This window comes from Etheostoma spectabile, chromosome 8 (assembly GCF_008692095.1).
Source record: "Etheostoma spectabile isolate EspeVRDwgs_2016 chromosome 8, UIUC_Espe_1.0, whole genome shotgun sequence".
NCBI lineage: Eukaryota > Metazoa > Chordata > Actinopteri > Perciformes > Percidae > Etheostoma > Etheostoma spectabile.
In genome coordinates, this window is record NC_045740.1 from 17,828,624 (window position 1) to 17,841,186 (window position 12,563).

Below are 12,563 nucleotides of genomic sequence, written 5' to 3' on the forward strand. Positions count from 1 at the left end.
AAAAATGTCAACTTTCTGATTGACGCTCAAAACGCCCAAAACGCGACGCAGACAGATTTGCCTCCTTGCAGCTGAGAGGAGCTTCAGTTGAAAATGACTTCCGGTAACTTTAGACTTGGGTGACCAGACGTCCCCGGTTTCCGGGGACAGTCCCCGATTTTGGCTACCTGTCCCCGTCTGTCTCTGTCCCCCGAAAGTCCTTGGGCCCGGTTTCTCCCTGTGACTGACATACCGAAATTGGAATGAAAAATACTTGACAAAAACGAGCCGATAATCACACTACCCACACACACATGCTCCCAGCCGCCAGGCAGTCCTGTGCTCATCGTGTTTCCACAGCTAACAATCACTGGATTATTTACATGATGTCTGGTGGGTTTAGCGAAAGCAATTTCTCGGACTTTTAGGTTGAAAAAAGGGACTCGTAATTCTTTAACAGAAAGGTCGACCATCCTTAAAATCCTTTCGATCATGTTGTCAGACACTAGAATATTAATCTGAGTCTGTCCGCACAGACTATCTCTTAATGAACGTAAATACAGAAGTGGACAATTACCCATAACTATCTACTGTAGCTTGCTCTGGGCCGACTGGACGCACTTTCCATCTTGGGAAATAGTTAGGACTTTCTAAATCTATTGAAACATTCCAGCTGCTTAGGTGTAGTGGAAGTGTGTGAAGTAGCACAGGGTGGGTCAAGGATCAGTTGTGGGGGGGGTGGGAGGGGGGGGGGTACTGGGGGGGGTGGGGGGGGACAGTTCGGGTCCTGTGGTTCCCCGTTTGTTTTTTCAACATTGAAAAAAGACGGTTGTGGCGGGTATACGGTGTTGAGCTTGTGCCCCAGATATTGTTGTAGCATTGCTGTTTGTGGGGGGGGGGGGGGGGCCCTTTGCTAGTGTCCCCTTTTAAGTTTACAAAGTAAAACATTTGATTTGGAGATAACCGCTCTGACTGAAAATGCCCCAGATTTGTCTGGAAATCTGGTCACCTTACTTTAGGACTCTCGGTCGTGGCGGTGTGAACGTACGGTTATTCTTCAACAGATAGTCTGGCGTTATTTCTTTGCCTCGATTAGGCCTGCACAATTAATCATTATAAAATCTTGATTCCTCTGTTCATTAATTTGCAATTTCAAATAACTTTTTTCCATGACTTCTATCTCTTAATTTCACGAGCATCAGTTCGTCTGGGATTTCAAACATCGACTGTAAAAAAGAGATTCTTTTTAAAGTGGTCCCAGCACTGCAATCAATATTGCTTCTCTTCGTTGAAGCCTCTGTTTACAGGCTCGTGGTGAAGCGCATGTGCTACAGGTGCCAAAAATCTATTTGGAGACTCCAATTAGTTTTGTCGTCATGGTTTGTGTGCATTAAAACGTTATACTTCGCGAGACAAAAAATCCGTGGCGGGATACGTGATATCAATTCTTACAAAAAAAAATCTTCATTCATATTTTCCCCTCGAGGTGAACTGTGGAGTGGGTAGACTGTTTTTAGTGGCAGGCTAGCAGTTACTGTTGACTTGCGCTAGCCTAGCATTAGCAAACTCTCCTGATGATAACCCCCTTCTACCTTGGAAATGACGTCCTATTGTTCAAAATTCTGAACCCCCCCCTTAACCCTTGTGTTGGTCCTCCTTGGTCAAAAACAGACAAAAATTTGACTTTTTTCTCTTTTGTTTTTTTCCAGACTTTTTTTCTTTTAGTTTTCCTAACACCACCTTACTACCACTAGTTTACACTACTTTTTGGAATTCATGGTCAATAACCCTAATTGATAAGAATTATACCTATATTTGAGTTAAAAAAAAAGCGAATTGTGAATTATTTGATTATTAGTTTTCGAAGATGTGAAAGGATCATTGTATTTGCAAAGGGTTGTATTGAATCCAATCCATTTTTTTGTGGTAATTGGGTTAAAAGAAACCATAAATTTTCAGATATAGACATGTTTTTAAAGGGTCAGATTTGACCGAGGACACAGTAGGTTAAATGCTTGTCCCGGTAGCAACAAGACATGTACCAACGGTGGAGGAAACCAGTTTGACTGTCTGCAGTTGTAGGGTGTTGCCCAGAGTAATTACTCTGCCGGGCAGAGCAAACCACAAATCTCCTTCTCTGTCCTGAGACTTCAAGGACTTAAAGTCAGCCAGCGAGAGAGAGAGAGCGAAACACAGAGCAGAGACTCATACATTACATACAGATACATTACATGGCAGAATAAAGATGGAAGAACTGCTCTGGACTGCAGTAAATAAAATTTCTCCCCACAACCCCCCGGCACCGATGGACCTCCACCAGTTAATCAGTCCTCAGCACTTGTGTCAGAGAGGAGCTGAGTTTCTGAGTTCAACGGATACAGGCCTGAAATTAGCTCAAGCTAACGCTACTGTCCCTTTTTTTATTCTGTCTAACCTTAACTAGCCAGTTCACTGGGTTTAGCTTTTCACCCTGTATTGTATTTCTGGCTGAATGTACAGTACATGTTATAAAAATGACATTTCTTTTCTTTAAATGGTCAATTCCCGGTTTGAAACTAAACTTTGAGCACATGCAGTATTAAGGAGTGTATTTTGTCTCGTTAAGGCGTGCACCAACCGGTGTTTGCAGAGATTCAGCTGCTGTTGAGGAGAAAAATCTGGATTAGGGGGATGTTTCTTTAGAGAGACAGAGAGACTGTCTCAACGCTCTCGCTGTCGCTCAGACGCATTTTCATTTTTCGTTCAGGAAATTGTGACGTTGCAGCTCTCCTCCTTCAGTGTTGCTCCACCTCCAGGAGGCCAAGAGGCAGAATTAGTCCAGATCCTTTTACTGAGTTAAAGTGCTAATACACACATTGCAGCAAGTGCGTCTTTTTCTATGAGATCATCCTAAGTTTGTAGACGTCGCTGTCCTCTGAGCTAAACCACTCCTAGCATCTCTTAAAAAGTTTATAAAACTTTTTGTGGTGTTGGAAAAGCAGCTCTGTTTTCCAGTTTTTGTGTTGTCAGCTTATCAAGAGGCTTTTTAAAGACTTTTTAATTTAGCTTAAGATAGAAGATTTTCTCAAAGCAAAGGAAGACTTCATCCTTCAGATTTATCACAACATTCAACCATCACACCTCTGGACACATACAGTACACAACACATTCTTATTAACTTAACTCAATTTATTTGGGATCAATTAAGTCTTTTCCAGTCTAACATATCAAAAGTTATTATTTATGAGTACTGTACTTTAAATGTTGTTTTGTTGGTCGTGGAGCTAATTTTGAACAATTTGCTACTTTCATTGAATTGGGAGATTTATTTATTCTCATAGCATCTGGGGGGGGGGGGGAATAAGTCAAACTAGTGTTGAAAAAGTGAGCGAAATGTCAGAAAAACTTCGAAACGCAGGGAAATGCCACAAAAATGTCAAAAGGCGCAGAGAAAATTGATAAAAATGTAGGAACAAAGTGACAAAACTTGGATATAAACACAAAATGTCAATGTTGACTCAGAAAACACAAGTTGCTTGGTCGACAGGAAACACACAAGGTTAAAACTCAAAAGTGACAACATGAAAACCAGTGTTTGAGGGGAAAAAAGTACAAAAACGTAAGGAAGTTAAAGGGCATAGTGTTGATTTTCATTTGATGGGAAGACAACACAAGTGGTTAAATAGTCATGTAATTCAGGTAATGTAAGAGTCAACATTGACTTTTTGGGTTTACCAGGACAACCACCAGCTTCATCTGTTCGCTACTCATTTCATGTGGGGAGATTATTTAATTCATAGCATTAAAAAAAAGATAAAACACTTGAAAAAGTGACCGAAATGTCAGAAAAAGCTTCAAAAACGCCACAAAAATGTCAAAAGGCGGCAGGAAAACAAAATGAAAAACACAGGAAAAAGTTACAAATGTCAAATGTGACCCATTTTTAAAAGTTTCTAGTTCTGTATCACAATTGCTTTTTTTCAACCACTTTTCAACAACAAGCACATGGATGGTTCTCTCAACGCTCTTCACAAGTCGCTACTTTTATGTGTGAATGGTGGAGATTTATTTATTTCAATGCATTTGAAAAAAAAAAGAAGATAAAAGAGTGTTGAAAAAGTGAACTGAAATGTCATAAAAAAGCCTAAAAAACGCAGGGAAAAGTGCCACAAAAATTACCAAAAACAGACGCAGAAAGAAATGGATAAAAATGCGAAAAAGTGACAAAACTTTAAAAAAAAAAGTCGAGTTGATGGTCGACGGACAACACACAGGGTTTAAAAATTAAAAAAAAGAAGTCGTAACTTCATTAGTGTAATAAGTCCACAGTGACTTTTTGGTGTTTACACAGGACCACCAGCTTCATCAGTTTCGCTACTTTCATTGAATTTGGGAGATTTATTAATTCTAGCATTTAAAAAAAAGAATATAAAACAACATTGAAAAAGTGACTGAAATGGTTATAAAAAAGCCTAAAAACGCAGGGAAAATGCCACAAAAATTACAAAAAGGCCAGAAAAAATGGATAAAAAATGCGAAAAAGTGACCAAACTTTAAAAAAAGCGAGTGCATGGTCGACGGGAAACAACACAATTATTAAAAAAATTAAACAAATAATAAAGTTACGTATTCAGGTGTGTAATAAGTCACCGTGACTTTTTGGCTTTTTACACAGGCACACCACGGCGGCCTCTGAGCGACCGACCCTGTCCCGCCGGCTCTTCGGTTTCCAACTTCCTGAATTTGTTCCAACGGCCGAAAGCCACTGGACGGTATTTTTATCTGTAAAACTGAATACCCCCCGAATCCCCCTCACATCCATGATTTATGTGCCGTGATTTGCATCCTCGGTGGGCACGCAGTGACCTGATTTCTAGAGGAACACCCGTATTACCCCCCCCCCCTCACTACAACATTCCTCGCTCATTCATGAAGAAACAAGTGGCGTAATCAATTAAGCCTTTTTTAAATTCTGATTGGATGGGATTACTTCCTCCTCCTCTGTAAGCTCGAATCACTTAAGTTTTTCTCTCAGGATTCCTCCAAAAAGAGTCAGTTTTCACTTGTGAGAATACGCTCCCCCTAAAAAATACATAATAATCTGGTGAATGGAGGTTTTTGTGGAGGTTTTTATGTCCATCCTCTACATCTCAACGTAAACGCCTGGAAACCCAAAGTTCTTGCAAGAGCACAATTGGAATTTGCTCAGCGAGTCAGTCCGGCTCGAGTAACGCCGCTCGTTAAACCCAAACTGCAATCTTTCACAGTGAAGTCCCTTTCCTTCAGTGTTAAGTTACTTTCAGCAGACGTTAGGAAAAGAAGAAAGAAGAAGAAGAAGAATAAGAAGAAGAGGAATGTGAGAAGAAGAAAGTGAATGGGCGATGGAGGCCGCAGCTTGTCTTTCTGCAGAGAACAGCCTCGCCTCATCGGTGCATGTCCTGTCCACGGTTAATGTTCGCTGCAGTCTGCTGTCATTTAGTCACGGGGGGGGTGAGGGTTATCTCGAGCCTTCCAACACTCCACCGGCTCCAGATATACCCCCTTAAACATTGAATCAAAATGAAATCTTTATTCTTCCCTCCGAGCCATCGTCTCCATCGCGTTCCTGTTTTGAATCGGTTGACCTTTTCCGTTCGGGGGGGGGGGCGCGGCGGGGGCCGCTCCGCAGATTAGCCGCAGATCCATTATCAAGGGGATGACAATGAGCTGTCCTTCCCAGATGCCTGATTACTTGCCCTTTATTCCACAGGACGCTGGCGCGGTTAGCAGGGAAGAGGGAGGGAAGGGCGGGGGGAGGGGGAGGTCTTGATGGGCTAAGTGGTGCAGTCTCGCATCGCAGCCTGGATGCCCGCCTCGACGCCGCGTGAACACAATTAAGAACGAAGTCATTAAGATGGCCGCCGCTGGCGAGGTAATTGAAATTCTCACTTATCCCCAAGAACCGGGCGATAGCCGGCACATCGGTTTCTATTGGGGCAAAAAGAGGCGATGAGTATCGCACATTACAGCCCGGGGGGAGGAAAATTGTCCTTTTACTGGCCTCTGATTCGAGATCATTACACGAGTGGGGACTGCTCGGCCCTGAATGTGGCATTTCTTCTACTTTTTATTTTCTTCTTCTGCAGCTCATTTCTGGTTTTATCAGGCAGCCGATTGTCATTTGCTGCTCTGATTGTGTGTTGTTTTTTCCTCAGCTGTTTCTGTTGCTGGCACAAAGCGAAGAGGCCTGCTGCTCATCTTGCTCCCCACACCACCACAGATGAAATAATTACAATAAGGAATGAAAATACACACTATGTATGTGGATTACTGGAACGGTGGATTTGCTTGCAGGGTTGAAAATACAGCAGATCTGTGTGTTTTTATCATGTCAAGTTCAAATTGGTGGAACTACGACATGCAAATTTGTGCCGTTGATGTTCTCTAAATAGGCTTGTAAACCAAATACTTAAGGATAAAATTCCTGTCACCAAGCTGAACATGAGACATAAAGACGGAAGTGTCACCGCCGCATGGTTTGAGGTCTGGTACGGTTGGAGAAGAGTGGGGTCGTGTTTTCCGAAACCGTGATTTAGGAGAGCTGGGGGGAGAAGTAGCTCAATTTTCATTTTCCTCTCAAGACCACTCGGGGTTTGTTGTGATTTTTGGGTTTTCTCTGGCCAATCCTTGTACATACATCCTCGTTTTTTCCCCTTTTTTACTCTAAGTTCTTGTGTGAGGCCACTACATGGATAGCATGTGTTTGTGGCGCACGATTGGTTTTTGTTGGATGTTTAATTACGGTCAGTTATTTTTTTCACTTTTCTTTTCCCCGCAAAATATTGTTGAGGTGCACAGGTTTAGTTTTTTTTTCTGCTCATAGAGGGTTTTAAAGAAGAGCCACTGCACTCAAGACAACCAGGAGGGAACACACGTGATCATCCTGATCCGCCAGTTAAATCCAGATGGTCACTCAGTCAGATCTTTCCATAGCTTATAAGGCAAGGCAAGCAGCAAGGCAAGCTTTTATCTGTGGAGCCATTTCAGCAACAGGCAATTCAAAGTTCTTTACAACAAATCAGTTAAACAAAAAACACAATACAACAGTTAAAAATCATAAGCATTAAAAACCTGGTAAAACACATGAATAGACAGTTAAAAACAAAATGACCATAACCACAAGAATAAAAGTTATCAGTGCAGCATAAGAATTGTAAAGAACATCGAGTTCATTTAAAGAAGGCAGCATCAAAAAGAAAGGTCTTCAGCCTTGATTTAAAAGACTGAGAGTAGCAGCGGATCTGCAGTTGTTCTGGGTTTTTATTCCCGATATGTGCGTAACTAACTGACAGCTGCTTCACCCTGTTTATTCTGTCTCTGGGGACAGAAGTATACCTGTCCCAGATTGCCTGAGACGTTCGGGGGGTCCATGGTTATTAGCAACAAGAACCTGCCCATGATGACTGAGAGGTCTGGGGGTCATGTGGTGTAGTACAGTCAGAAATTCACTTTGGACCTAAACCGTTAAGGGATTTATAAACTACAATAGTACTTGGAAATCAATTTTTGAGACACATGGAGTCCGTGTAAAGACTTCAGAACTGGAGTAATGTGATCCAGTCTCTTGTCTTATAGAAAATACCAGAGACATATATGTATAAAAAAGAAAAAAAAAACTATAAATAATATGTCGGCCAAACAACCTCTAATGTGCTAATAAATAAATGGTACGGCGGAAGAACCGACACTCGTCTTCTTAAATTTATCGAATGCTTTTTCATTCGCGGGACATATTTGTTGTACCCCCCCTTTTTCAAGAATCATATTATATAGTCATAGTCGTTTTTATCAAGATGCTACTGCTCTGTCAATTTGTTCACTTTCTGGATGTCATCATTGTGCACCCATCCAGCATCTTCACTGCTTATCCGGTATCTGGTCTTGGGCAGCAGCTCCAGCAGGGACCCCACACCTCCCTTTCCAACATCATCAACCATCGGCTCCGACTGGGGGATTTCCCGAGGCGTTCACCGGGCCAGGTTGGAGATATGATTCCCTCCACCTCTCCTTTGAATCTGTTCTCCCGATACCTCCTCCCAGCTGAACGCCTCCACCTAGTCCTGAGTTCTTCCCCGCGGCCTCCTCCCATCTGGAACGTCCATCACCCCTATTCCTGGGTCTTCCCCAAGACCTCCTCCCTCTGGAACGCCCTCCCCTAGTCCTGGATCTTCCCCTAGACCTCCTCCCAGCTGGACGTCCCTCCACCTAGTCCTGGGTCTTCCCCGAGGCCTCCTCCCATGTACGTCCATCCACCTATTCCTTGGTCTTCCCCCAGACCTCCTCCACGCCAGCTGGATGTCCCTCCACCTAGTCCTGGTCTTCCCAAGACCTCCTTCCCACCTGGCGTCCAACCACCTAGTTCCTGGTCCTTCCCAATACCTCATCCCAGCTGGCATGTCCCTCCACCTAGCCTGGGTCTTCCCCCAAGACCTCCCCCAGCTGGACGCCCTCCACCTAGTCCCTGGTCTCCCCAAGACCTCCCCACTGGATGTCCCTCCACCAGTCCTGGTCTTCCCCAGACCCTCCTCCCAGCTTGACGTCACCCATCCACCTAGTCCCTGGTCTCCCCAAGACCTCCTCCCAGCTGGATGTCCCCTCCACCTAGTCCCTGGGTCTTCCCAAGACCTCCTCCGCTGGACTTCCCTCCACCTAGTCCCTGGGTCTTCCCCAAGACCTCCTCCCAGCTGATGTCCCGCCACCTAGTCCTGGGTCTTCCCCGAGGCCTCCTCCCGCTGGACGTGGCCTTCCACCTCCCTAGGGGGGCCCCCCAGGAGGCACCCTCACCAGATGCCCGAACCCCTCAACTGGCTCCTGTCGACGTGAAGGCTCAGCGGCTCTCTCCGAGCTCCTCTCGGAGGACTGATCCTTTCACCCTATCTCTAAGGGAGACTCCCCACCCTTCCGGAGGAAACCCATTTCGGCCGCCTGTAGCCCCTGGATCTGTTCTTTTGGGTCCGGACCCAGCTCATGAACCATCCGTGAGGGTAGAACCAACACTGACCGTAGAATCGCGAGCTTTGCCTTCTGGCTCAGCTCGTCTTTTCGTACAACGGTGCTATAAACGGAATGTAATACCGCACCGGCTGCCCGATTCTCCGACAATCTCACGCTCCGTGTTCCCCTCACTCGCTCACAATACCCCGATGTACTTAAACTCCTTCATGGGGGTAAGGACTCACTCCCGGTACCTGGATTGCACACTCTAACCAAATTCTCTCACCTTACCACGGTCAATTTTCATTGCATTTTCTATAAGTTATTTTCAATTTTTTATTTTTTCTTAGGTATGTGTGTGATCTATGTGTGTTTTTTGTTGGTGTTCGTATTGTCTGTTACTGCTGCCTACATTTTCCTTCTGTCTATCAATTTTAAGAGTTAACATGTGAACTTTGCCAGCCTTTAAATGTTAAAATTGGGCGAAAAATCACTTATACATTTTCTCTTTTCATGTCATCAAACACGACGTATGTCGTATTTTTAATAAGTGTCATTAATAAGTTCTTTCTCATTTGTGAGGTCGCGAGTTAGTCCAGAGCCACTTCCTCAGCTTGAATAAAACTTTCCAAGTTTTGTCATCGACTACTTAGTGCCGTCTCGTCCCTTTTTAAGGGCAGGACAGTACTTTTTTATTTTTTTTTTTAAATCCCGCGGGGCTGTGGAGTCGAGGAGATCGGGGGTCGGGACTTCAATCCATTGCCCCCGGGAACCCCGGGCCCTCTCCTCGCACGTCTCTGCAGCAGATGAGGTATCAGCAGGGTGTGAAATGGCCGTGTGATTGCCCGCTGACACAGGCCTCCACCCACTCACAGCCCTGTCAGGTCTCTAATGATCCGGCGTAGATGTGGATACGACCCCCCCCCCCCCCCCCCCATCCCACTGTTAAAGGTACAGTCAACCGTAGAGACAGAAGGAACTATTGCCAAGTTAACACTCGAGCTTCTTCACTGTGATGCCTGCGTGTTCAAGACTGTACTGTTATGGATTTATTTCACATGAAGTCCCACCCTGAAATGACAGCATAAACAGCTCCTTTGGTGTCCTCCCTTAAGAAACAAATCCCAACCCTATCACATTTAGTCCTAACACATTTTTTTTAAAAGAAAAAAAGATTTGGTAACCCCTTTGTTTGACGTCCCCGCGACCATGCCAACTTTTTTTTTTTTTTTTTGTTGCTTAAAATTTAAAATAACTTTTTTTCCATTTCTTTTGGTCGTCTTTTTTTCGCCCCTTTTTGTGGCTTTCCCCCAATGGTTTTTTTTCCTCTCCCCTTACGGTTTTTGACGCTTTTTTTCCCACATATTTGTCACTTTTTTCAAAACCGTTCCTGGTTCCAATTTTCAATGCTATAAACTTGAATGAACCTACTAAATTATTTAAAAAGAGAGATTCTGGTGTTTGGTGGTGACTAATGTGGTTTGTGCTGCTGTACAGAAACAACGAATTTTCCCACTTTTGGATCAATCATATCTCTACTATCTCTCTATCTATCATCTATCTATCTATCTTAATGCAACTGATCAATCATATATTACGTTGGAAATAGCGTTGTTGGGATTTTTATTAATGTGCATAAAGCAAGCCAAGACAAGATGGAAAAATCTCCAAAGGCACAAATGACATTAGACATTCGTAGAATTGTCACAAAAAGTATCTTTCCGTTCCATCATTTACACTTTTCAAAGAGTAACAAAACAACAAAATGGCGTCTGCAAAAGTGTGGCCCACCCCTGGCAAGTTAATACCTTAAGTACTTGCCCAGCCCAACCAACCCCAGCGTGGGTGTGGGTGGGGGTGTTGGTCCCGCGTTGGTGGGGTTGGGGGGTGTACAAAGTAGGACACCACGCCCAGCCCCAGAGTTAGTGTCAGTTGTAGGTATCCACAGCCTTGAGAAACGCTTCTGTCACCACCAGCAGCATCTGAATGGACAAGGGGCATCTGCATGTTTGTTTTTCCATAATGTGCTGCGCTAATTGGCTAACTGCACTTTTCTTTGGTTTTTCATTTAACATTTAAGAGCGCGGTGCAGGACGAGACTTGTTATGAACAGAAGTCGGCATGAGTAGACTTTAGCGGGAACGATACGTGGGGTGTTGTCGCAAAATAACCCATGTTCCTAACAAAAAGAACAACGAAGGCCTGCTTCAGCTATGTTTATGGCGTTATGAGTAGCTCAATCCATTTAAGGGGTTGGTGTGAACCGGAGGGTTCCTGGTTCAAGCCCTTCGTACCAAAGTACGGAGTGTGGATTGGTACTGGAGATATCCACCTTGCCTTCCTGGAAATGACAATGTCGCTTGAGCAAGGCACCGTATCTACTGCCCCCCCCCCCCCGGGGCAGCCCACACCGCAGTGTTTGTGTGTGTTTGTGTGTGGTGTGTGTGTGTTTTTATTTCAGCTGTGTGTAGTGTAAATAACACCAGAGTGTAAATTGATTTCCCCATAGGGGATCCATACAGACTATAATTATTAAATTATCAGGTTACATGGCGTGCAAAAAAAAAAGATTTGTTAACCCTTCGACCATGCAACTTTTTTTTTTGCTTCAATTTAAATAAGGTTTTTCTATTTGGTCTCTTTTCAACACTTTGTTGTTTCCCCCCAATGTTTTCTTTCCTCTCCCACTACGATGTTTTTGACCCTTTTTCCGCATTTTGTCACTTTTTTTAACCGTTTCCTTCAACCATTTCCTTTTCAAATGCTATACATGGAATGAAACGACCCAAGTCAAGAACTTAGTGAACTGATCATTTTCAATTACTTGTGAATAGCCTATAACCTACAACCTAACGGTTTGACAGGGCGTGTGTCCTTCCGGTGACTGGTTCGTGACTGTTTTTCCAAGATGGGTGCTGTCTTTCTAATCTTCTTTAATAAACTTCTGTACTTACACTCAGTTACTTTCCCTCCCTTGGTTTCCCGTAGGGATCCTCGTTATCTTACCGGTGGAAGTGTGGTGCTATTTGAGCCTCGTTAGTGATGTGGAAATATCGTTTCATTTGACTTTACCCAGCCCTGACGCAGCGCGATGAGGTAATTAGCGTTAGTGATTAAAAATCTTGTCACGTTCGCTTAGCAGGAAAACACGTCCCGAGAAGGGGGACTCGGTACCCGTGTGTTATCACCCCTAGGTATCATTTCAGTGCCCCGGGATTTGTCCTTTTAAGTGGCTTCATTCAAATCTATTTGAAAGTGAATTGATTGGGCTTTAATTGAAACAAGTCCACGCCACCTACTTAGATGACTAGACATACCTTAATGCAAGAGAGGGAGCCCTATAGGGAGACAGTCCCCTTTTGGGGGACATTGTGGGACCTCAAATCAGGGACATGATGTTTTTTATCTCGTTTGAATCGAGTCATCTTCACACACACATGGGTCCTCGTTAAAGTACTATTGTAGGTCCAGAGTAGTCAGTTGTTTCGTACACTCATTGAAGCGCAAACGTTTCCAAGATGCTTACATAGAAATGAAGACTACACACACTTCAAATCTCATGGTTGACGTGTCCCTGGAACCGTGTGTGGTGTTGTGTGTTTGTGTGTGTGTGTGGTGTTTGTGTGTGTGTG

The 12,563-nt window shown here is 43.9% G+C and overlaps 1 long non-coding RNA gene across 1 annotated transcript; it reads left to right on the forward strand.

The window, feature by feature from the left end:
* Positions 1 to 8,045: 8,045 nt before the first annotated feature.
* On the forward strand, positions 8,046 to 8,560 carry LOC116693823 (uncharacterized). The gene is made up of 3 exons (XR_004333005.1): positions 8,046 to 8,061; positions 8,187 to 8,236; positions 8,387 to 8,560. It is a non-coding gene; the product is annotated as an uncharacterized LOC116693823 (long non-coding RNA).
* Positions 8,561 to 12,563: the final 4,003 nt, after the last annotated feature.